A 26,077-nucleotide genomic window follows, 5' to 3' on the forward strand; every position below is an offset into this window, starting at 1 on the left:
ATAGTGTCCGAGATGGTGAGGGGGACAGATAGCTTGTCTTTGATTGTTTCCTGAAGCTCATGGATGACATCTGGACTTTTAAGTTTTTCCAGGTCAAGGCGCTTTGTGACTTTCTGGCCCTGAGGCCGCCTCTTGGGTTGGATGTAGAGGCACATTTTGGATATGATCAGGCGGTGGTCTGTCTAACAGTCGGCACCACACACAGCCTTGGTCAATCTTACGTCTCTCCTGTCCCTTGCCCTGATGATGACGTAGTCAATCAGATGCCAGTGGTGGGAGCGTGGGTGCATCCACGACGTCTTGTTACGGGTGGGTAGGCGGAACATGGTGTTGGTGATGGAAAGGTTGTGTGCAGCGCAAAGGCTGAGCAGCCGTAGGCCATTGCTATTGCACTTGCCCACTCCATGGTGGCCAAGGACCCGGTCCCAAGTGGAATGGTCCATGCCAACGCGGGCATTGAAGTCGCCGAGGACGATGAGCTTCTCTCTCTGCGGAGCAGCGGAGATGAGGCTTTCCAGATCTTCATAGAACTGGTCCTTGGTATCTTTGGGGTTAGTCATGGTTGGTGCGTAGGCGCTGATCAGTGTGGCGGTTCTTGCCTTGTTAAGCGGGAGTTGCATCTTCATCAGCCGGTCATTGATGCCGTCCGGGATGCTAACCAGCTTCCTCACGTGCTCAGTCTTGATGGCGAAGCCCACGCCAGCCTCTCTGCGCTCCTCGCCGCTGCGTCCACTCCAAAAAAAGGTGTAGCCGCCACCTGACTCTGTCAGTTGACCCTTGTCTGAGAGGCGAGTCTCACTGAGGGCTGCGATGTCTACCTTATAATGGGCAAGCTCCCTTGCTACGAGAGCAGTTCTTCTCTCGGGTCGGTCAGCTCTGGTGTTGTCGAGCAAAGTACGGACATTCCATGATGCTAAGGTAAGCACCAACCCTTTCTTTCTCATGTCTCGACCGCTGTGAGGGAAACCCCGCCAGCCGCGGTATGCTGGCCAGGGGTGATGGTGAAGCAGCTATGTTTAGGGCTCCTTTTATCGCCCTGTCCTCATGCCATGGAGGCGAGCAGAGTGATCCTGAAAAGGACTGCTCGGTCGGCCAGCCAGTTGCCTGCACCCCCTCGCTGCTTCGGTCGAGTGGAGTACGACCAGTTTCTGGGCCGCCTGTGTGCAGGTTTGCAGCTACAGCTCCCAGTGATTTCCACACCTGCTGCTTTGCCGCTCGCCCATCGCCACAGGGCTTGGAGTTGACGCAATGTTTGACACCTTGACTTGCGCTGGATTTGGATTATAGTGAGGGGGACTTGCGCTGCATCAGCCTCACTCTCTCGTCCTGGCCCGCCCAATTCCAACGGCAAGACATAGTCGAGACGGCTGGGGACGAACAAGGGTGCAGGAGCTGCCGGAGGGAGGCAAGTATGCCATCCAACCGCCTAAGGGGCTCCACTCCGTCGTTTCTGTCGGGGTTGCTCCCCTAGCCTTATCCATTTCCATGGCTCTCACAAGGCAGTTAGGCCATTTGACCCATGGCTGGGATAGGGATTGGTAATGTGTCAGGGCATGTCCACACGTCGGTGGGCCGTAGCACAGTCCCTCTGGGACTCCCTACTGTTCCGAGATCCTCTACTGATTCAGCCTGGAGTCGCATGACAACCAGTTACTGTGTGTGACCACGAGGAGGCACAGCAGAGGTCTTGATGATGGAGAGGCTGTGTACTGACAGGAGAAGACTTACGCACTCGGCTTCTCGTTTCGCGCAAGGCTAACCAGTGGTGGTTGCTGAGAGCGAGATGGTGCGTATGCCAAGACGCTACCTTATAGCTAACACACTTGCGCATCACATCACCCTGTGTGCATTACACACACACATATATATATATATATATACACACATATATATGTGTGTGTGTATATATATATATATATATATATATATATATATACTAGCAGGGTGACCTGTGACGCCAACCCCAATGTTGTATGCTGTGGATTTCTAGCCTTTCATCTTCTCTTCTGTCGTTTTGTTGTCTCTCACATTAGCAGCTGCTGAGGATAGCATGCAAAGGTTAATGAGTATAAAAAAACAAAACAAAACAAAACAAAACACAAACTCCAACACATTCCGTGAATATCTGGGTGTATGTGTGACACCACTCACCTTCTACACACGAAGGTCCACATGTACGTTCTGTTGAAACCAAGTTTGTCAGTTAATGTCAACTCATCTCCATCTCCTGAAGCTCTCCCAACGTAGCCTAAGCCACAACCTGCCTTCAACTATGTCAAACTCACAACTCTCCTCAAGTAGACACTGTCCCCAACTGTCACAAAATTCAAGACTCTCTGTAACCTATCCTTTACTATTACAAAACTTATTACCACTCATAAAACTAACTTTAAAATATATTGACTTATCTTTTGTTCATGTTGATTAACAATCCTATTCAACACCCGAAGAAGGTCGCTGGGTGCAGCAACCGCCTTGATAGAGTTCAAAATAGACTTTGTAGCCCCGTAGGGAGACGTCCTTTTCTCTTCTCTGCAACCTCTTTCTCACAGAAGAGATGTTGCGAGTTTGTCTCTACTTTATCATTATTTACATGGCAAATGCTCGGCTGAGCTCCAATCTATGGCACCCCCTCGCCAAACTTTCTCAAGAAACACTCGTCAGGCTGAAAACACTATCAATAATTCCCCCCACTCTTTATCTGTGCCTAAACCTAAACGTAGATTCCATGAACAAAGCTTTTTTATTAGAACTGCACGCCTGTGGAATTGTCTTCCGTTTTCCTGCTTTCCAGCTGACTACAATATGGTTATCCTCAAGTCCAACGTAAACAAGTTCTTGATGAGCCGTTCCATTTAAGTTAACAAATTTTACGAATTTTCATTAGTAACGATTACTATGTTATCCAATTGACTACTGTACACTTATTAACCCTTATCCTCGGGTTGCTTTTGGGCCTTGAGAAGTGGTGATGCCTATGTAAAAAAAAAACAACAACAACCAAAATAAAAAACACAACACTAGCCCAATTAATCAACATAACACAAACGTTCACATCTCATCTAAAAAATTCAGAATTGCAGCGTCTATTTAGTTTTTTTTTTTTTATGGTTCTGGACAAAGCCGGGTAGCCCTGCTAGTTAAATATAAACGTGAAGAAATTCTATAGCCAGAAAAAAAAAAAAAAAAATAATAATAAATTTATGAAGAATAATAATAAAACAAGGGAGATAATTCTTGCTAAAGGGAAGCAATTATTTTTGGCAATTTTCTTCTTTCTCTTCTTCTCTGGATTCTCTTTGGTCCGTTTAATAACAGCAAAAAAAAAAAAAAAAAGAACGTGAAAGTTGCAGTTACCGCTCCTATATGTGGATGGATCCATTAAGATTCCGTGGAGGACGGCCGATGTGGTAGTCTAGCAATAACAACACGCATTTTACTTAGATGAAATAATCACTAATAATCGACCATTGAAGTTTTTTCTTTCTTTCCTGTCGTGTTTACATATGAGGAAATTGTCCATGTGCTAACCACGTGCCACTGATCACCCTGCTTTATTGACAAAGGTCACCAGAATTGCCGAAACCGGAACACACACACACACACACACACAAAGTAGACCATTGCAACAAATGGTACTTATGCACTTATGTCGTCGTGCTGAAATAATATTATTTTGAAAGCCATTCTTAACGCGAGGAGGGGGAGGGTTTTTGGTACTAGTGCAAGTGCACTCACTTATTAATCCGTGCTGAAATAATAACGTTATTATTTAAAAAGCCATTCTTAACATGGGAGGGTGTATTGTACCTATTCTGTACTTTAACCTTACAATTGAATAAAAAAAAACATATCATTAAACTTGGAAATACGATTTAAAAAAATAGCGCGGATCAGTAAGTGCATTAGCACCGTTGTTTTTTTTTTTTTTTTTTTTTTTTTTTTTTTTTTACTCTTCTGTACTTTAACCAAACAATTTAATAAAAAAGAAACTTAAATTTAACTTGAAAATACTATTTAAAAAAAAAAAATAAAGCAAAAAAAAAAAAACCGAAAATTGTCAAAAAAAAAAAAAGATGACAGTAGCTTTAGTCGTTTCTTGCTAATGAATTTAGTCAAAGAAAAGATATTAAACGTCTAAATTTAAAAAGAAAAAGAAAAAAAATGGGAGAAAGAAAACCACAACTGACGAGATTTTAGAAAAAAAAATACCAACACCAGGAACACCCACACATAAGAAAAAAAAAAAAAATATATATATAAGTTAGTTGCGCTTTTTAAAGTCCGGTTTTTCTCGTTTTTTCACCCCAAAAACTTTCATTCGATTAACTTTACATTTAAATTCAGTTTTACGATTTCCAAAATTTCGGCCTAATAGTGTAGAAGCGCCAAATTATGAAATAGGCACTTTTGCAATATACGGACGGCGGCAATGTTAGGGGGCGATTAATAATGATAATGTTATAAAAATAGCAACAAAAATATTAAAGAAAAAAAAAAACGTGCGTGTGGGATTAAAAAACGAACGTCTTAATTTTTTTTTTTTTTTAACAACCACAAAGGAGAAAGTTCCATTCTAAAGTTTACCCAGAAAAAGGTAAATATTCTAACATTTTTTTTTAAACCTAATTTTGTTGTTGCTATTTTCCAACTTTGTTTTATCATTTTTTTATTTGGTAAGTTTTTACGGTACTAAGTGCACTTATTGATCCATGTTAAAATAATGAGTTTATTATTTAGAAAGCCATTCTACCTTTACATTCCCTTTAAAATGACTACTTTCGAAGCTTTTCGAGTATGCTGAAAACGAATATCACACTTAAATTTTCCGCAAATAAGTAGTTGTCCGGATATTAAGCAAGGTAAGTCTTTGTTATAAGTGGTGGCGGTGGCCATCGTTGTATGCGCAAGCGCATGTATAAGTTTGCCTCCCCCCTTTTTTTCTTTTTTGGAAATGATTTTCAAGTTAAAGTCAATTTTCATGGTATCTTTTGTTTTCAAATTGTTGGGTTAAAGTACAAAATAGTTAAAAAGCCCCCCTCCCCTCTTACTCATGTTATATGACTTTCTAAATAAGAATGTTATTTTAGCACGTCTCGTAAACTGCACAAGTACCTAACTTTTTCATGTGACATTGTGGTTTTATTATGCCATTTATGAATGTGAAATTGAAATGTTTAAAATGTTTAGGCCAAATTTCGCGTATTTAGCCTTTTTTAAAAACGGGGGGGGGGGGGCGGGATTCTAAACTGCTTTAAAAAGGCTAAATTTCTGAAATTTGACCTAAAAACGTAGAGTGGTTCTAAAATCGGGGTACTAGTGCAGTGCACTTATTGATCCGTGCTGAAATAATGTTATTATTTAAAAAGCCATTCTTAACATGAGGAGGGGAGGGTGTTTTGTACCTATTCTGTACTTTAACCTTACAGGTGAATAAAAAAAAAAACATATCATAAAACTTTAATTAAACTTGGAAATACGATTTAAAAAATAGCGCGGATCAGTAAGTGCGCTAGCACCAAAATCGGTGATCGATTTAACGTTGCATTAGAAATTGAGCATCGCCTACAAATATTTATAAATATTGACATTGTTTTTAAGATTTTTTATAACCTGGTACACTAGTGTCCATTCGATAATAATCTGTTATAAAATTGAAGAAAAAACAAATATGAGAAAAATAGAGAGGGGGGGGGAAGATTCTTCAGGTCCGCCGAAAAAACTTTTTTTTGCAAGAAAAATCTAAAAAAAAAAATCTTTTAATATACGTACTTGTCACTGCATGAAGATGTCATATTCCAAAAATCACGTAAATCGATCAAGTAGTTTTTTTTTAATTTAAAAAAATCAAATATTATTACACGTTTTAGCGAAGATTTGTTTCACGCCATCGTGTTTGAGACCTAACGATACCTGTCGGAAATATGGGATCAACAAGGAAGACAATCGACTTACAAAAATGTTTTTTTCTTAAATGTCGAAAACACTTTTCTTTTTTCTTTTTTTTATAATATAAAGTAATAAATTAACATAAAGACTTCTGTTCCTAAAAAGAATGTCTGAAACAGTTTTTTTTTTTAAATAGACTTTATTAATCGAACCCCCCCCCCAGTGTTTTCGACATTCTCTTTATTAAAAGAAGTCAATTTATTTATTTATTAAATAAGTTAATTTATTATTTTGTATTTGTATTATAAAAAAAGTGTTTTCGACATTTAAGAAAAAAAAGTCGATTGTCTGCCCTTGTTGATTCTGATTTTCGACAGGTGTCGTTAGTGTTGTTAGATCTCAAATAAGATGGCGTGAAGCAAATCTTCGATAAAACGTGTGATAATATTTGATTTTCTTAAATAAAAGAAAAAAAACAAAAAAAAACTACTTGATCGATTTACGTGATTTTTGGAATATGACATCTTCATGCAGTGACAAGTACGTACATTATAAAAAATTTTCTTGTAAAAAATTTTTTTTTCCCAATTATAGACAAGCACCAAGTATCCTTTCCTACCTTGACAGAACAAAATCCACTTCCAAATTGTCGAAAATTCTCTGACATTAAAGATAGTGGATGACTCAAGAGTTGAATCTGGTATAACGGTTGCGAAATTTTCCAAAATCCCAACTCTGTTAGGAGTTAAGAAACACAAGACTATAAATCAAAACCCGTGCGTCTGAACTCTAGTATTGGTAATAAAATAATATTCGCTTGAGTCGAAGTATCCGTCATTAGAACACTCCTGCCCCAATGCAAACGATCCCTTGGTACTTGTACAGTTTAATCACAACATTAAAAAATGAAAATATCGAAAAAAGGTTATATTGTACGTATCCATTTTGGACTGAAGATCTCTGAAAAAAGATTTCATTTAATTTGATCGAGTAGTTATTTTAAAAAAATTTTTTCATTCTTTTTTTTTACAGTGGAAAAACACGTTTTTATGAGAGCGCGTTGAAGTCAGCCATTATGGAAATTTTTAACACGCCACGGGGAGATAACTCAATGTAAAGCGCAGAGACTCCCTCCCCATCTTTATTACTAGCTTTTGTTCCTAAAAAAAAAAACTTTTGCTCGGTATCAAAACAAATTGTGGGTTTGTATTACTGTACACATAGATTCGAAAAAGTTGTCAAAAAACAAATATATACCAAAAAAATGTTATCAAAAGGCAAGATAAGTTACTTTTCTACCAAACTGGATATATTTTTCGTGTTTTTATTCAATGTAACATGTTTATTCAGCTCGAAAACCATACAGTGTTTACCGATGTATTGGAACATTCAAGATGGCGTCTTATTCTCTCTTTAACACGGTAAGTGTGGGAAAAGATGTTATAAATAAAAACCGGATAAAATACTGTTAAAAACTCGCTCAATATATGTTACCGTGACATAGGTTGACATATATTCGGCGGGTTTTTAATAGTATTTTGTATAGTTTTTATTTATAACACCTTTTTCCATACTTACGGTGATAAAGAGGGTGTGAGATGCCATCTTGAATGTTCCAATACATCGGTAAACACTATGTTTTCGAGCTGAATAAATATGTTACATTGAATAAAAACACAAAAAATATACCCAGTTTGGCAGAAAAATAACTTATCTTGTCTTTGATAACATTTATTTGTTATATATTTGTTTTTTGACAACTTTTTCGAATCTATGTGTACAGTAATTAATACAAACCCAAAATTGTTTTTTCGCTGTAAAAAAAAAAAAAAAAAAAAAAAAAAAAAAAAAAAACTACTTAATGAAATTAAGTGAAATTTTTTTTTTTTTTTTTTTTTTCGGAGATCTTCGTTCCATAACGGATGCGTACAATATAACCTTTTTTCGATATTTTCATTTCTTAATGTCTTGATGAAACTGTGCAAGTACCGATCCCTTAAATATCCAGTAACTATCATACATATGCAATCATTTCCATCATCATAATCATGATCATCATCAGCAGCAGCATCAGATATAAGTTAGAATTAAAACGTCACTAGGTTTGCACAGTCCAAAACGAATCTGACCCTCCTCCGATCTCCAACCTCCTCAAGTCAAGTGAGTTAACTTATTTTTCTCACAAAATGAGGGGATGTCCCCTTCACTTGCATACGGTTTCTTTGTCTATATATATATATATATATATATATATATATATATACATATATATTGTATGTTGTGTACAGAAAGTTGTTAGATAAGTCATTGGTACCGTCGGTTTCAAGCCTGATAATTAGGATGGTTTTGATATCCATATCAATCTCAGATGAAAGTGATGAGTATTGGCTGAAGAGAGCTTCATAAGGATATCTTAAACGGTCCTAATTATCGGGCTTGAAACCAACGGTACCAATGACTTACCTCATCTAACAACTTTCTGTACAGAAAATACAAAATATAAATACGCTCTTATTTTTCGGATTTTCCTTTTAATTGAGCACTCTGCTGGATTTCTTTTTCCAAAAAAAAACTAATCACACACACACATCCACACACTAAATCCTTTCTCTCTGATAGGTTTATAAAGAGTAGTCGTTGATGGACAGAAATCAGGAACTCATTGTATTAACGCTAACGTCTCTCAAAGTTCCATCCTAGGCCCAAATCTCTTCTCTTCGTCATTGATCTCCCAAATCATATTTTTAGATCATTCGTAGACATTTACGCAGACGACACCACAATCTATGAAACACTTCGAAGGCCAGCGATGACAAAGATCTTTCTGATTCTCTCTTTTGATCTTGAAAATGTGGTATAATGGGGGAAAAGGTGGCTGGTTAATTTTAATGTATCGAAAAGAAAGCTTCTCTCCTTTCATCATCATATAACGCCCCAATTGAAACGAATGGCTCTCGTCTTGGAGAAGCTCCATATCTTGACAAGCTTTTCGGACTGACCTTTACTTCTTGATATGAAATGGAACACATACATCAAGATCGCTGAAAAAAAAAAAAAAATGGTTGGATCACTCTAGCGCTCCAGTAAGTATCTCACTGCCGATGCAATCCTCTATCTGTATAAAAGCCAAGTACGTCCTCAAATGGAGTGCTGTTGCTATACCTGGGCAGGAGCTGCTCGGTGCACTCTATCTTGCCTTGATAGAGTTCAAAACCGGCCTCAAAACCTAGTAGGTGATGCCCTTTTCTCTTCTCTGCGACATATGTCGATTATTTTCATGGCAAGTGCTCGACTGAACTCCAATCTGTGACCCCACCCTCCTTTTGTCAAACCTTCACAAAATAACACTCGACTAGCTACAACCACTATATAGAATTTCCCCCACTCTCTATCTATACCTAAATCGGGGTTGTTTAACTGTACACATGGATTCGAAAAAGTTGTCACAAAACAAATATATAACAAATAAATATTGTCAAAGGCAAGATAAGTTACTTTTCTACCTAACTGGATATGTTTTTAGTGTTTATATTTAATGTAACATGTTTACCCAACTCTAAAAACATAGTGTTTACCGATGTATTGGAAAATTTAAAATGGCGGCCGACTCTCTTTCTGAGACGGTAAGTTTGGGAAAATGAGTTATAAATAAAAAAAAAGCAGTCAAAATACTGTTAAAAACCCGCCGAATATATGTCAGCCTATGTCACGGTAACATATATTGAGCGAGTTTCTAACAGTATTTTGTCCGGTTTTTTTTATTTATCACTCATTTTCCCAAACTTACTGCCTCAAAAAGAGAGTCGGCCGCCATTTTAAATTTTCCAATACATCGGTAACACTGTATGTTTTTTGAGCTGAATAAACATGTTACATTAAATATAAACACTAAAAACATATCCAATTAGGTAGAAAAGTAACTTATCTTGCCTTTGATAACATTTATTTGTTCTATATTTGTTTTTTGACAACTTTTTTGAATCTGCGTACAGTAAAACAAACCCCCTAAATCTAAACGCAGATTCCATGAGCAAAGCTTCTTTCCCAGAACTGCCTGCCTGTGGAACACTGTTCCACTGGCCTGCTTCCTGGTTGAATACAATATGTTAGGCTTCAAATCCAATGTAAACAAGTTCTTGTTGAGCCGTCCCCATAAATAATTAAATTCTACCCAATTTACACCATTAACGATTACTACACTATAATCTTACATGCATTAACCCTTATCTTCGAGTGGCCTTTGATAAGTGGTGACTCTCAAGTCATATACATCTATAATATAAAGCTGAATGTCTGTGTGTGTCTGTCACGAATAGGCTCCTATATGGTTTACTATTTTAAACAACTGATTACATATAATGATAGAAGATGTACCGAGACACAGGAATGGGTATGTTTGATCTGGCATAATGGTGGTTCATTAAAATTGTGGGGTCTGCGTTCGCACCTGGTCCACAAAGTATTAAAATAAAAAATTAAAAAAAAAAAACGTTTACAAGTGTTTTTGATATAGATGTACATAAGAATACTTTGATAAGTATGTTTTAACTTAAATAGGGATGGTATAATAAAATTGTGGGGTCTGTGTTCGCGCCTGGCCTCCATAGAATGGAAATAGGCACAAACTTTAATAAAGACTTTTCATATCTATCTGGGTAAGTATACTCTGATAATTATGTTTCAGTTTAAAAAAATATGGTATAATAAAATTATGAGGTGTTCGTTCCTACCTGACCTCCATAGAATGGAAATATATCACAAAGTTTAACAAGGTTTTTTAATATAGATCCACAGAATATTGTGATAAGTGTTTCCGTGTGAACAGGTATGGTATAATAAATTATGGGGTTTATCTATTTTATTTTTACTTTCATCATAATTTGATTTGGTTTTGATACCCCCAAATTCGAAGCTATCTCTTTACAACCCTTCCTTTTCATAACCTATCATACTTTCACAAATCAGAGTCCATTTTCTGTAGGCTGTTTTTGAACCCAGTCACCGACAGGTACTTTTGCTAGTATATATATATATATATATATATATATATATATATATATATAAAATAAATGAGCTAAAAAGGAATATTTTCTTAATAAAGTAAACCTATCAAGGTATAAGCTCTACCCGATTAAGAGGAGCAATTCATAAATTTAATTAAAAGTCTGAGAAATAAAAGTTACATATATCTTTATTAAATCCTCAGATCAATAATATTAGTTCTATGTAATTTTTATTTCTTATCTTTTTAATTTGATGATGGACCTGTCGATTTCGAAATATGAGCTTCTGCCACAGCAACTAAGTTCCGAAATGCACACAGATGATTTATTTATAGTAGTGAAGGCTTTGTGCAGAACCAACCACACTTTTTTGTTACAATTGCTAATTTCAGTCGGTATAATGGCTGCCACAAGACAGCATACAGTAGATCTCAGGTTTTTCATCAAAGTTTTCCATCTCCTGGATGTATGTCTGGTGATTGCTATGGTAGTTTACAAATCGATTTTTTTTAGATATGTCGTTTTAAGCAAAAACCATATTACGTAATTAATTGTCATGTCGAAAATTGTAATATATCCAAAAATTACGAAAATTCGAGTTTTTTTTTTTTTTTTACAAAAAAAAAAAAAGAAAAAAGGTTGATCGCTATAGACAACAAATATTGTACACCATGAACATTTATTCTAAAATCTTTGTTCCAAGTTATGTTCCCTGTGTGTGTGTGTGTGTGTGTGTGTGTGTGTGTGAACTCTTCACTTTATAACGTCTGAGAAAAATGCAATTTTACCCAATTTTCTGTAAAAAATACTTTTAAATATAAATAATTTTCTACTCTATGATTTTTTGTAATTTTTGGATATATTACTATTTTCGACATGACAATTAAGTACATAATATCGCTTTCACTCCAAACGACATATAACAAAAAATCTATCGATCTGTCGACTCTATCTTAATAGGCACCGTATATCTTAATGAAAGCTGAAGGTGCATCCCTCCCAATGAATTAACACGCCCCCCCAGATGCCAATCTGGAAATTTCTAAGTCTCAGCATGGTACATACAGCGCTTAGTCTTCCCAAATGATCACCCATCTGGTATTGGCCAGGCTGCTCATCGTTGCTTAACTTTGGTGATCTTTTACGACAGAGGCATCCAAAGAGGCTGGCAAAAGTACATTGAGAATGGTGGTAACTATGTAGAAAAATAAATTCTGGAGCATAACAGTTCGCAGAGATTTGGAGCTTATAAAATTGCCAAAAAAAAGGTGGTAGGCAGTTGCCTGTCTAGCCGCACTGATGAGCTGTGAAACAGCGAAACAGTACAGTATGTGGATGACATGTGTGTGTGTATATATATATATATTGGTAGCCAAATTGAATATTGAAATGCTCATATCTTTGGTTCTATAGGAGGAAACTACGTGAAAATTTGCAGGCTTCTTGAAGATTATAATACTATTTTATGGTTCAAATTCTCTAGCAATTAGTAAAACGGAACCTATAACCAAATTTGCCTACATTTGTATATATAGTGTCCTGGCAAGCCAGCTTTAGTTGTGTTGCTTTAGGATGAATTTTACTTAGTTTTTTTTTTTTTTTTTTTTTGCTTGGTTGTCTCTCCTGTGACCTTGCCAGGGCACTGTGTGTGTGTGTGTGTGTGTTTGTGAGCGATAGAGCGGAAAAGAAAAATCCATTTGTTCTCCTTGCATTGATTCACACAACAAGACCATTATTTCACTTGCGTAAAATCGGTCGACACATTAAGGTAAATATTTTCATTTCGAATGGCATGATGCCAGACAGAAAAGAAGCAAATATTCTCATCTTCAACTATGCGCACCTGGATTTCGACTTACGACAACTATTATTACTAATTGTTACTTCAAGTCTGGCCACCTTCAAAAGTTCTTACATCATTAGTAGACCTGTGATTTGTATTTTTTAAATTTCTTATTTTCTTATTCTGTTCAAGCTGGGGATGGTGCATCCTACCAGATGCCAGCCATTCACTCACTATCTCATACATTCCGACCGAGAGAGCTTTTTAAAATTCTAACTGTCTATTTGAGTGCAATTGTTTGTATTTATTCTTGCACTTGGTTCACCGGGTATATTTGCCAGGTAGTTTTGGAGATTCTTTTTCATGAGTCCAGTTGCTCCTATAATTACTGGAATGATGATCTTCCTAAGATTCCAGTTTCTTTTCATGTCATACATAAAACCTTGGTATTTTGTTATCTTTTCTCTTTCTATTTAACCAAGCATCATTGGGGGCACTGACTTCTACTAAGGTTGCTTCTTTCTCCTTTTCTCATGTCACTATGCCAGGTTTAATAGCTCTATTTTCTAAATACATAGCTGTAGGAATTGCGTACTTATGGTGAATGGTGTATGATTTACTTTCAACTGTTTTTTCTGGTGTATGTGTGTGTGTGTATATATATATATATATATATATATATATATATATATATATACATACATACAAACTTCATTCTAAAAGTAAGGCCTATTTTTTAACTCAAAAACTAAAACATTGAAGAGCTATGAAGATGTGAGTGGGTACCATTGAAACGAGCAAACTATTGTGGTCCAGAATTTATTTTTGTACATAGTCACCACCGTTCTCTATGCACTTTTTCCAGCCTATTTGGATGGCTGTCGTAAAAGTCTGGCACACACTTTGTCAATCACATCTGTCGCCACTCCTGAGAGGGAAAAGATAACAAAGTATCAAGGACTTATGTATGATATGAAACGAAATTGGAAATTAAAAGACGTTTCAATTATACCAGTCATCATAGGAGCAACTGGGCTTATGAAAAAGAACTTTAAAAAGTACATAGCAAGCATACCCGGTGAACCAAGTGCAAGTGAAATACAAACGATTGCACTGAAAGGGACGGCTAGAATCCTGAAAAGATCTCTTGGTTGGACTCACTAAAATAGGGGTAAATGTCAGACATCTGGTTGGATGTCCTATCCCCTAGAAGAAAAAGTTTAAGAAAAATGAAAAAATGCCTACTAGACACTATCCTCGAGTGTCTAAGGTATCTCTGTACAGGGGTTTGTCAGAACAATCTGGCATGAGGATACTTTTTCCATAGAAGTAAACCCTGACCAAATATTCAAAATCACATGGTATTCGCAGCCCAAATAAGATCTCCTCACTACGGCTACTCCACAGCTTTTCTGAGGAATGATGCACCTTCTCCTAGTGATATTACCTCAAGTAATAGCACGAAGCTGGATAATCCACCAGACTAGATAAATTCTTGGAAAATTATGTTCTCAATTCTTTACTAACTCAGTGCTTGAGAGATAAAGAACTTAAATGGAACATTCGAATATCTATGTATCTCATATAGACTTCAAGTGTTAGCCCCTGGTTGTGGGCCCCTTGATTTCTGAGAACTTCGACTGAAGTAAAATAAAACAAAAAAAATCGATGAACCCATCTAACTGTATTAACAGCAACGACAATGGTTTCGTAAACATTCAACAGGCACCGGTGAATGTTAATCGGTTCAATTTTTTCTGCATGAAGTAATTTAATGACACATCTTTGCTCCTGACACACGTCCATTATAGAGATTGCTATATTGTATATGTAAGCCTGAAGAATCATAGAGTGGATGAAACGCGGAATATTCAGTGTAGCTTAATTGCCATATATATTTTATAACTTACTAACTAGCTCTACCTATGTATTGAGCACTGTTGAAGTAAATACTTAAAGTTCACACATAAATTTATACTTTTGTATATTAATTTATGTGAGTAAATGAAGTAGTTTATATATATATATATATATATATATATATATATATAATCTCAAATTTTAGTGATTGAATGAATTAAAAAAAATTTGAAGGGAAAAATTTGAATTTCATATCAAAGATTTTTATTTTTCTCAGTAAGACAAAGAATACATTAGAAATTTTATATCTTTATCCTATAGGGTTTCGCTGTCTACCATTTCTTCAGAGGAGAAAATATTAGCAAATAGCTATAATGGTGTACATCCCATTTGCTAAAAGTCAGTGAGACATGGAAAATGATTTTTGATTTTAATTATGATTTTTAATTATGATTATGACGCCTTAACATTTATTATTTTGGGCTCAAATCAAGTTATTAAGTTAGATCCATGTCCAAGGAACCTATATCTAAAATTTCAAGTGTTTAGACCCAAAATTGGCGGAGGAGTTTAGTATAGTTCTCAATGGTCAAATCATTGAACTTTGACCCCTTAACAGCCAAATTTCTGGCCGAAAACCGATTACAAAGACTTTCCCAAATCTCAGTACCCTGTATATCAAATTTCGAGTCTGTAGACTGAAAGTTGACCGAGTTATTGTGTAGGGAAATGTACACAGACAGACACTTTCACTTTTATAGATATATTTATATAAAATCACATCTCTATCGCTAGTCTGAAATCAACAAAATCATCTCTTAACTGTGCTGGCATCAATTGCATTGGCTTTGTAAACATTCAACAGGCACCAGTAAATGTTGATCAGTTAAATTTTTTCTGTAAAGTGGATTTCAATAAAGTTGAAACATTTCTTGATAATTCAATCAAATCCATCATCAGAGAATGAAAGAGTTATTTTGTTCATTTATTTTCCTTGTGTTGTTGTGCAAAGGGCGTGCTGTTGTTAGTCACACACATTTCCATGGAACTCTTCTGTGTGTGAGTGTGAGCCTTTTTTTGGTGCGTGTCAGCTTTAGAGGTATAAAAATTGGTATTAAGCCTCCTGGAAGCATCATTAAAAATTTAAGAACTTTGAATAAACAGATAAAAACTGTTTTTGAAACTCGTTAAAATGCAAATCTCTCTCGCTATATAAAAGGAACTTTGTGTCTGTGAGTGTTCGTTTTCTATAGGCTCCACAACGGCTGGGCTGATTTTTATGAAATTTCACACAAATGTATTTTATGTCTCTGGCATTTTTCATAGAAGGCCACAAGAAAGACTATGACAAAGTAGATATTGTATAACCTGAGTGCAGAAATGTCACCCTGTTTGACCCCATTATTAAGTATTTTCTCGGATAGAACGCCATTGAAACTAACTCTATCCTTTATTTCCGTTGTGAAGAGAACAAATCTGCCAAGGCAGCTCAACTTCAATAAGATCTACCAAAAATTTGATCTTTTTGACAGCATCAAAAGCTTTTGATAATTTAATGAAACGTTCATACAACAGATTTTTTTTTTTTTCACTTCTCCTAGAAGTGCGGAACAGTGAAAATCATATTCACAGTGCCACGACTTGCTTGAAAACAACTATTCAACTTTAGACAGCAACCCCCCCCCCCTAAAATTGTTGCTGTCTGACTTTGAACCCTTCTTGTACAATGACAAAAGAATCGCATCTCTCCATCTCTCCAGTTTTGCGATACTTCATTTCTCCATATACTTCGGATGATTTGCTCCAGCAGATCGATCATTTTCTCAACACCATTATTTAGAATCTCTGCTGTCATGCCATCCATTCCTGGTGTTTTGCTGTTCATTTGATCCACTGATTCTGTTATCTCACTTTTTTGTTTTTTTCATTTTTCTTCCTTTGAAGATTGTAATGCTGGGTATGGGGCAGCCAAACCAGCTGCCAACATTGCCCCGCTTTTTTATTGAAACCAACCGAGAGCTCTTTTTAGTATCCTCGCTGTTCCCTTAAGTGCAATTGTCTGAATCTCTTTTGCACTTGGTTCACCAGGAATATTAGTTAGGTAGAACTTCAGGTTCTTCTTCATAAGTCCTGTGGCACCTATGATAACTGGTATGATTGATATCCCCTTTAGGTTCCAGTTTCTTTTCATATCATACATGAGACCTCACTAGAATGGCACTTCATAAAGAGTCATGATTGGTTCGTGTTGCTTAATGAGATCCCATACAGATTCCTCAATGACTGGATGGAGATTAAGGAGTTCGCTGTAATGTTCACATCATTGCTTTTTGCTATCTTCTTCATGTCTCAAGGTGATAATGTCTTAATTTGAGAGGAGCAAAAAGTTGATTGCTGCAGCTCCTAGAGCTCTTTGATTATTTTGGTAAAACAATATTGAGTTTTTGCTGTTTGTTTTGAGTTGTGCTTCTTCTGCCTTCTTGAGCCTCCACTGGTTTTGAATTTCGTGTACGTGTTTGTGCCACATTTTTAGAAATCCTTGTATGTTTTCGTAGCTTCATTATATAGATTTGATGACAAGATTTTTTTCGGAGAAGATTGCGTTTTGTTTCAAGAAATGCATTGATTTCCTCGATTGTCATCTAAATTTCAGCCTTTGTCCCACTAAATGCTACATCCCTCTGCTTGTTTTTACAAGTATTTTAAGGGTGGAAGCCCTTGTACCCCCTTGACGAAAATACCCCCCGACAAACCTGGTCAAGCAGTGAAGTCCCACTCCTATACAGGTGACATCCTTAGATGTAAGAAAGCCTTTTACTCTAATAGCTTCTTCCCCATAACTGCTAGACTTTGGAATTCTCTTCCGGTTTCCTGCTTCCCCAACTGTACTGACATGCAGAAGTTTAAGTGTAATGTGAACAGACATCTTGCTGCTAAACTCCCTACATAGTACCCCTGCAACTTAGGTTCCTGATAGTAGCCCCCTACATCAAAGTGGCAACATGCCTTGTTTGGGGTGAAAATGTAATAAAAAAAAAAAAAAAAATTTTTTTCAGCAAACCGATCTTGGCATCTTTTTTTTTTAATCCTAAAATATCTTGAGCAGCAGAAAGTACTTTCACTTTAAAATCCGCCTATAAATTTTTTTCATCCAGTTCTATAGACGTCAGTGGATTCTGAAAGATGTTCTTTGTTTCAGGAAGATGGAAAAACTTTGAAACTTCAAACTTTTTTGCGCGTGGTGTGATAGTATGTCCTGCTTTGAGGTGAATTTTGAGTTCTTAGAAAGTGACAATTTGTCCAAAATTCAGTAGCTCTCATAGCTCGAACATAGTGCAGATCTTGTAGATCACGTCGGCAAACAATAACATAATCTATCATATGTCAGTGTCTAGAACGTGGGCGTTGCCATGTACCTTTTGTATTTATTTTTCTGACGAAACCATGTGTTTACAATCACGAGATCGTGCTCCTTGAAAAAGCTGAAGGCCGTTCCTGTTTGCATTTCCCAATTTATGTGAACCTAAACATTTCCAAATTTCGCATTCAAGTCATCAAGTAGAATACTCTTATCATCATCAGTGATATTGATTATTGTCTTTTGCTCATCGTGCTGAGAGTCTGGATGATGAGCAAGGACAACAGCATGAACTCAGTAAAAAAACTTGAGAGTAAATTAGATCGAAACTTACAGGAAAATGCTCCGGGCAGTGTTCAACTTAAACTGAAAAGCACACCTAACCATTAGTTGTCTGTATGGTAGGTTGCTCAGTGCTTCAGTAATAAGAGAAAGAACATGATATGCCAGACATTGAGTGGAAATTGAGGTTGTGGGTGTGTAGATGTTGTTTGTTTTCCATTTTTCTTTCTTTATTTTTCCTCTTGCTTGTATGGAGTTGTGGGGGTGCGTATAAAAATGAAGAAATGAGAAAAAAAAAAAAAAAAAAAAATGGAAAATAAAAAAAAACGTCTACACACCCAGGATCTCAATTCCCACTTAATGACCCCAGCAAAACCAAGGATAAAAGCACACTTAAGTTTGAAAAATTTAAAGACACCTTCCATTACCATTTTTGGGAAAAGCACTTATTCCCAAAATGGCTTTTCCAAATCATGTCTTTCCACAAAATTTCTGAAGAGGATGTTTTTAAAAAAAAACGTAATCAGATCGTCTGGAACGTGTTATAATTATTTAAAAAAAATATTTCAATAATTTGAAAAATGAAAATATCAAATAATAAAACAAGTATATAAAAAAACATAACAATTGTTGGTGACTCCACTCATTTAAATATACATTTTTTTCTATTGTTGAAATCTCTAAACCATTTTGCATATATATATATATATATATATATATATATATATATATATATATATAGCCTTTGAGACTTTACATGACCGGTCACCACAGTCGATTGAAAATTTCTTGGGGCCACTAAAAGTAAATCACTCGCCCGCCAGTCGATAAAATTTCTTTAAATAAAGAAACGGGGAAAAACTCATTTATTTTACGACCCTTAAATATGCGGTAACTTACAATGACATTTTTCTCATCATTTGTGAATTCTTTCATCTCTAGCTGTGAGACTGTTGGAATATTGTATTGAAAAAAGAGTGGTCATGCTAAAGGTCAACAAGAGGTCAAATTTACAGATATGGCATGTAGTCAAAATGTCGCCTTCATTTAGCTCTCTGATTTTGAAATTCATTTGGAAAAAAATTCTTCGACGCTACAACTACATACACTTCATACGTACAAAAGTAAAGACGAATATTTGAAAGAGGAAAAAAAACGCATTGTTCCATCAAGCACGTACCGAAAATTAAATTATACAACAAGTAAGTAATCATATTTTTCTCAATTATATAAATTAAGATATTTGCATGCTCTTTTTTGCGCAACTTTCAAAAAAATCATCGATACCCAATTTTAAAAATAATATTCTAAATTTTAGAATGTTGTTCCGAGGTGAATTCTCTGTTTTAATAGAAACAAAAGAGACCAATTTCTGTTCTATATCAAAGTTTTTTTTTCCATAAATTACAAAGAAAAATTGACCGTTTAAATTTTTAAGATATTAAACCATGCCGATTTTCTAAGAAATCTAGTTAATTTCAGCTAAATGGTATTTTTTTTTTGAATATCGGAGATTTCGGGCCACGGAGATCTCGTACCAGGAGATTTCAGTCCACAATTGTGAATACCTGGAGATTTTGTAATACTTTTTTTTTCAACACCCACGGTTTAGGCTAGATATTTTAATTTTTGTATGAAATTTTACAACATAATTTGGGTATCGGAAGAATAGTTTGTTGATATTTTTATTAAGAATAAAGAAGAAAAATATAATTGAATTGTAAAATTATTTACTATTATTGACTGAAAGAAAGACATAAAGTTGGACGAGTAAAAATATTTTGGGGCGAGTAAATTTTCCCTCACACTTGACCGGCGGTCGAGTGATTTTTTTTTTTTCAAATCTTAAAGGCTATATATATATATATATATACACACACACTCCTATGAGTGTGTGTGTGTTTTTTTGTGTATTGATATTCATATTAAAACCTTTTTTTTTCTATATATTTAAATGCATTATCATGGTACTGCATTCCTGCAGGCTAAAACATGGTCTTCAAAATCAATGTCAATAAATATTTATCATCAAATCAAATCTGATTTATTTATCAAAAATAGCAAAGTGCAACAAGCCATGCAATGAGGCAGGTAGAAAATATTTTCATCGTACGGTCTGAATATTTAATCCTGGAAGTATTTAGTTCTCTCCCACTGCAACAGGCCCTGTCGGTGGGGCATTAGAATACACCGACTGCCCCCCTGCAGAGGGTAAAAGTCCCTGGATATGACCTTAAACTATATCCAGTGGTGAGGCCCCAGCTTGTGGGCTTTGGGGAGTGTGGAGCCACCCTTTAATTGGCATTGCTCCCAGGTCCACTCTGACCCGGAGTGGTAGTACCTGTTAGGGTCCCAACTATGGGTTAAATAGAAACCGACGTGAAAACAACAAATATATTCTATTAAAAAAATTTTTCTTCAAAATCTTTGGATTCGGCATTAAATAACCCGAAAAGGGTTGATATGCCGTAAAACAAAACCAACCAACTAACCAACCAACCCACTGCAACAACTGACACCAGAGTCGGAAAATGGGATTGAAAAGTTAGTACCTAGCTGGTAATGATGCCTCAGACGATAAGCAATAAACTAACCCTTTCTCAAAGAAAGAAGGAAAAGTCTAGGAGCATAGACCTCCTAGAACTGCACAAGAACAACATTACACTGCAATCAACAGGGGTCAGATCATTACAAGAATGGTCTGATCTCTGTTGATTTTGGCCCCCCCCCCCCGAGGACCTTGGATATGGTTGTCATCACAGCAACACTACATTTTTCTATAATGCGGTTTCATATGCATTTCTCACCCCTACTCTGAAAACTAAAAACAAATGAACTAATAAAAAAGCTAGAGATAAAAAAAAAATGCATAAATAATAAATAAATAAATAAAAATAACTCTTGTCAAAAGGAAATTAAAGTCGCTGCCAGTAAAGGATATACAACCATAAAAACAACCTAAGATATGGGAAATTTTAAATCAAGGTTAATAAATAGCTGCCAAGCAAAAAGAATCACCAAACACATACCTACTAATAATAGTTTAAACACAGGAAACGGACCCCCCCCCCATACACACCTACCCCCTTCCTTTCACCATACCTAAAAAAAAAAATAAAAATAAAAAATCTTACTGCTGACATTCGCAAAGTATACACCCTAATTTTCTCTGGAAAGTAGACCACACCCAAATATCTTATAAAAACCAATGTAATCTTGACATCTGCTTCAAAACCGATTCTCTTTTCTGGTCTTATGAAGTGTTGTCCCTGAATTGGGATTCCACTGAACATGTATGCACATATGTAACCAATAATGTTTGTATAATAAACAGACTGTATATCAATTCTATCCTGCATTGAGCACTCTTTAATCATATATATATCTATACGTATATATTGTAAGAACTTTTGCGGAAGTAAGCAGGTTTGAATTATTCAGATTGCTTGTTATTTATTAACTGCTGAGGATGTACTTGGTACCAAATTTATACTTTCAGATCATCAGATTCGAGACAGACACTGGTTGAAAAGATGTCACCAATTCTTGTAGCCTCAAAATTACTTTGTCTCTTTGAGACGTTTTAATGCCTTAATGTGGGGCGAAATGTTATCATTTGCAAACACCAATGCCTTTATGTTGGGCGAATTATTATATTTTTGCACGCTATTGTGCTCTGTGAATCAATTGATTTTCATCATTACAATATAATGTTTGTCAGAGACGAAATTAAGGTTTACAGTTTGACCTGTTACTTGTCCGCCATTTGGACATCTTATCTACAATGGACTCCACGAGGCTACCCGACTTGCAGTAACCACCTTGGAATATATCACACAACTCTTCAACCTGTGCATCGTTCTTCAACGGCGGATTTTGAACCCAGTTTTTATCGAAGATGAACTATTAACCCTTTGGGAATGTTACCAGCCCATTACGGCAGATAGCTGAAGATGAAGCATCTTTTTGTTTTAATAAAATTTACGTTGAAGCTTAAAAGGCGAACCTGTTGTAGTTTTCTTTCATTCTGTCAGAGGCAAAACCTATGTGTAGAATTTTCTCACAATATATATATATATATATATATATATATATATATATATATATATATAAAATGAAAATTACAATTGAATTTACCGAAATGATCCAAGATGCATGCAAAATCCGATCCTGCATTTTGCTAATTCCTACCTCTGATGAGAAGGAGAGTATTTCTTCGAAACTCTGCGGATTAAGGACTATCCATTTATCTAGTGTTTCCTTTTCAGATTAAATATGTTTTTAACTCATTTCAAAATGTTTTTTAACATAATTTCATTAACTGTTTGCTCATATATATATATATATGCAATTTAAATTTAGTTGATGATGTCCTGAAGTCTGTGGTTGCTGCCAGAAAACGCCATGCAGAAAGGTTGAGCCAATCAGACCGCATCTAATGGTTTGGCGTCAAAACCAGAAAAAAAGCATGAATCTTGTTACTATATTCTCCACGTATGGAATGGAATTAGACATTTCTAATTTCGAAAACAGAAAAATGCATCGTTTCTTTGCTAAGTATAAATCAGGATATGGTCCAAGGGAGATTACTCTTAACAATTGCTAACCAACAGAATTTTACAAATTTAAAAGTAAAAATTGATACCGATATCGTCAATAAAATGGCAGGGACAGGTAAAAAATTTCAACAAAAGTTCACATTTATAGGCAAGTAAATTAGAATTTTATTTGCAGGTCGATTACTTTAGCAAAGGATCATCATCATCATCAGCAGCAGCAGCTCTATTTCACTAAACATGTCTAATTTGGTAATTCTGCTTGGAGAAATCTGCCAAGATATTTTTGTGCCTAACTTTTTGTTTACATGTTTTTTGGTTTTTATTCCGCGTTTTATTTTTATTTTATTTTTTTGCATCCATATGTCTGTGCTAATATGAAATAATTTAATTTATTGATTCGATATCTCTTTCTGTCTCCCTCTCTCTCTTCAATCCTCTCTTTCTCTCTCTTCAATCCTCTCTTTCTCTCCCTTCCATCCTCTCTTTCTCTCCCTCCCACCATTTCTTTCTCCCTCTCACCCTTCCTCCTTTTCTCTCTCACGCTTCCTCCTTTTCTCTCTCTCTCCCTTCATCCTTTTTCTTTCTCCCCCCCCGTACGCTTTTTCTCTCTCTCTCACCCCCGTACTCTTTTCTTTCTCTCTCTCTCTCTCTCCCCCGTACTCTTTTCTTTCTCTCTCTCTCTCTCCCCCGTACTCTTTTTTCTCTCTCTCTCTCTCTCTCCCCCATACTTTTTTTTTCTCTCTGTCTCTCCCCCATACTTTTTTTTTCTCTCTCTCTCTCCCCCATACTTTTTTTTCTCTCTCTCTCTCCCCCATACTTTTTTCTCTCTCTCTCTCTCCCCCGTACTTTTTTTTTCTCTCTCTCTCTCTCTCTCCCCCGTACTTTTTTTTTCTCTCTCTCTCTCCCCCGTACTCTTTTTTTCTCCCTCTCTCTCCCCCGAACTCTTTTTCTCTCTCTCTCTTTCCCCCGTACTCTTTTTTTTTTTTTCTCTCTCTCTCTCCCCCGTACTCTTTTTTTCTCTCTCTCTTTATCTCCCCCGTACTCTTTTTCTCTCTCTCTCTCCCCCGTACTGTTTTCTCTCTCTCTCTCTCTCTCTCTCTCTCTCTCTCTCTCTCTCTCTCTCTCTCCCCCGTACTCTTTTTTTCTCTCTCTCTCCCCCGTACTCTTTTTTTTCTCTCTCTCTCCCCCGTACTCTTTTTTTTCTCTCTCTCTCCCCCGTACTCTTTTTTTCTCTTTCTCTCTCTCTCCCCCGTACTCTTTTTTTCTCTTTCTCTCTCTCTCCCCCGTACTCTTTTTTTTCTCTCTCTCTCTCTCTCCCCCGTACTCTTTTTTTCTCTTTCTCTCTCTCTCTCCCCCGTACTCTTTTTTTTCTCTCTCTCTCTCTCTCTCTCTCTCTCTCTCTCCACTGTACTCTTTTTTTTTCTCTCTCTCTCTCCCCCGTACTCTTTTTCTCTCTCTCTCTCCCCCGTACTCTTTTTCTCTCTCTCTCTCCCCCGTACTCTTTTTCTCTCTCTCTCTCCCCCGTACTCTTTTTCTCTCTCTCTCTCCCCCATACTCTTTCTCTCTCTCTCTCTCCCCCCCGTACTCTTTTCTCTCTCTCTCTCTCTCTCTCTCTCTCCCGTACTCTTTTTTTTCTCTCTCTCTCCCCGTACTCTTTTTTTCTCTTTCTCTCTCTCTCTCTCCCCCGTACTCTTTTTTCTCTCTCTCTCTCTCTCTCTCTCTCTCTCTCTCTCTCCACCATACTCTTTTTTTTCTCTCTCTCTCCCCCGTACTCTTTATTCTCTCTCTCTCTCTCTCTCTCCACCGTACTCTTTTTTTTTCTCTCTCTCTCTCCCCCGTACTCTTTCTCTCTCTCTCTCTCCCCCGTACTCTTTCTCTCTCTCTCTCTCCCCCATACTCTTTCTCTCTCTCTCTCTCCCCCGTACTCTTTTCTCTCTCTCTCTCTCTCTCTCCCCCGTACTCTTTTTCTCTCCCCCCCGTACTCTTTCCCCCCCGTACTCTTTTTCTCTCTCTCTCCCCCCGTACTCTTTTTCTCTCTCTCTCCCCCCGTACTCTTTTTCTCTCTCTCTCCGCCCTGTACTCTTTTTCTCTCTCTCTCTCTCCCCCCCGTACCCTTTTTCTCTCTCTCTCTCTCTCTCTCTCTCTCTCTCTCTCCCCGTACTCTTTTTCTCTCTCTCTCTCCCCCCGTACTCTTTTTCTCTCTCTCTCTCCCCCCGTACTTTTTCTCTCTCTCTCCCCCCGTACTCTTTTTTTTTCTCTCTCTCTCTCCCCCATACTCTTTTTCTCTCTCTCTCCCCCCGTACTCTTTCTCTCCCCCCGTACTCTTTCTTTCCCCCCCCCCCGTACTCTTTCTCTCTCTCCCTCTCTCTCTCCCCCGTACTCCTTTTTCTCTCTCTCTCCCGTACTCCTTTTTTTCTCTCACTCTCTCTCTCTCTCTCCCATACTGTTTTTCCCTCTCTCTCCCTTTTTTTCTCTATCTCTCTCTCTCTCCCTTTTTCTCTCTCTCTCTCTCTCCCTTTTTTTCTCTCTCTCCCTTTTTTTCTCTCTCTCTCTCTCCCTTACTCTTTTTTTTCTCTCTCTCCCTTACTCTTTTTTTTCTCTCTCTCCCTTACTCTTTTTTTCTCTCTCTCCCTTACTCTTTTTTTCTCTCTCTCCCTTACTCTTTTTTTCTCTCTCTCCCTTACTCTTTTTTTTCTCTCTCTCCCTTACTCTTTTTTTTCTCTCTCTCCCTTACTCTTTTTTTTGTCTCTCTCCCTTACTCTTTTTTTTGTCTCTCTCCCTTACTCTTTTTTTTGTCTCTCTCCCTTACTCTTTTTTTTGTCTCTCTCCCTTACTCTTTTTTTTCTCTCTCTCCCTTACTCTTTTTTTTCTCTCTCTCCCTTACTCTTTTTTTTCTCTCTCTCCCTTACTCTTTTTTTTCTCTCTCTCCCTTACTCTTTTTTTTCTCTCTCTCCCTTACTCTTTTTTTCTCTCTCTCCCTTACTCTTTTTTTTCTCTCTCTCCCTTACTCTTTTTTTCTCTCTCTCCCTTACTCTTTTTTTTCTCTCTCTCCCTTACTCTTTTTTTTCTCTCTCTCTCCCTCACTCTTTTTTACTCTCTCTCCCTTACTCTTTTTTACTCTCTCTCCCTTACTCTTTTTTTTCTCTCTCTCCCTTACTCTTTTTTTTCTCTCTCTCCCTTACTCTTTTTTTTCTCTCTCTCCCTTACTCTTTTTTTCTCTCTCTCCCTTACTCTTTTTTCTCTCTCCCTTACTCTTTTTTCTCTCTCCCTTACTCTTTTTTTCTCTCTCTCCCTTACTCTTTTTTTCTCTCTCTCCCTTACTCTTTTTTTCTCTCTCTCCCTT

The 26,077-nt window shown here is 36.7% G+C and overlaps 1 protein-coding gene across 2 annotated transcripts in view; it reads left to right on the plus strand.

Annotated features, from left to right (window-relative positions):
* Window positions 1-2,144: 2,144 nt before the first annotated feature.
* Window positions 2,145-26,077, plus strand: part of LOC145287805 (patatin-like phospholipase domain-containing protein 4) — a 137,146-nt gene continuing 113,213 nt past the window's right edge. The window contains exon 1 of one of the 2 annotated variants that reach the window (XM_080135651.1): window positions 2,145-4,597. The gene's annotated coding sequence lies outside the window, so the exon portion shown is untranslated. The remainder of the gene's footprint in view (window positions 4,598-26,077) is intronic. The other variant, XM_080135650.1, reaches the window with a different exon arrangement.

The sequence above is a fragment of the Euprymna scolopes genome, chromosome 11 (genome assembly GCF_053919585.1).
Source record: "Euprymna scolopes isolate OS-2025 chromosome 11, ASM5391958v1, whole genome shotgun sequence".
In the NCBI taxonomy this organism is placed as follows: Eukaryota; Metazoa; Mollusca; class Cephalopoda; order Sepiida; family Sepiolidae; genus Euprymna; species Euprymna scolopes.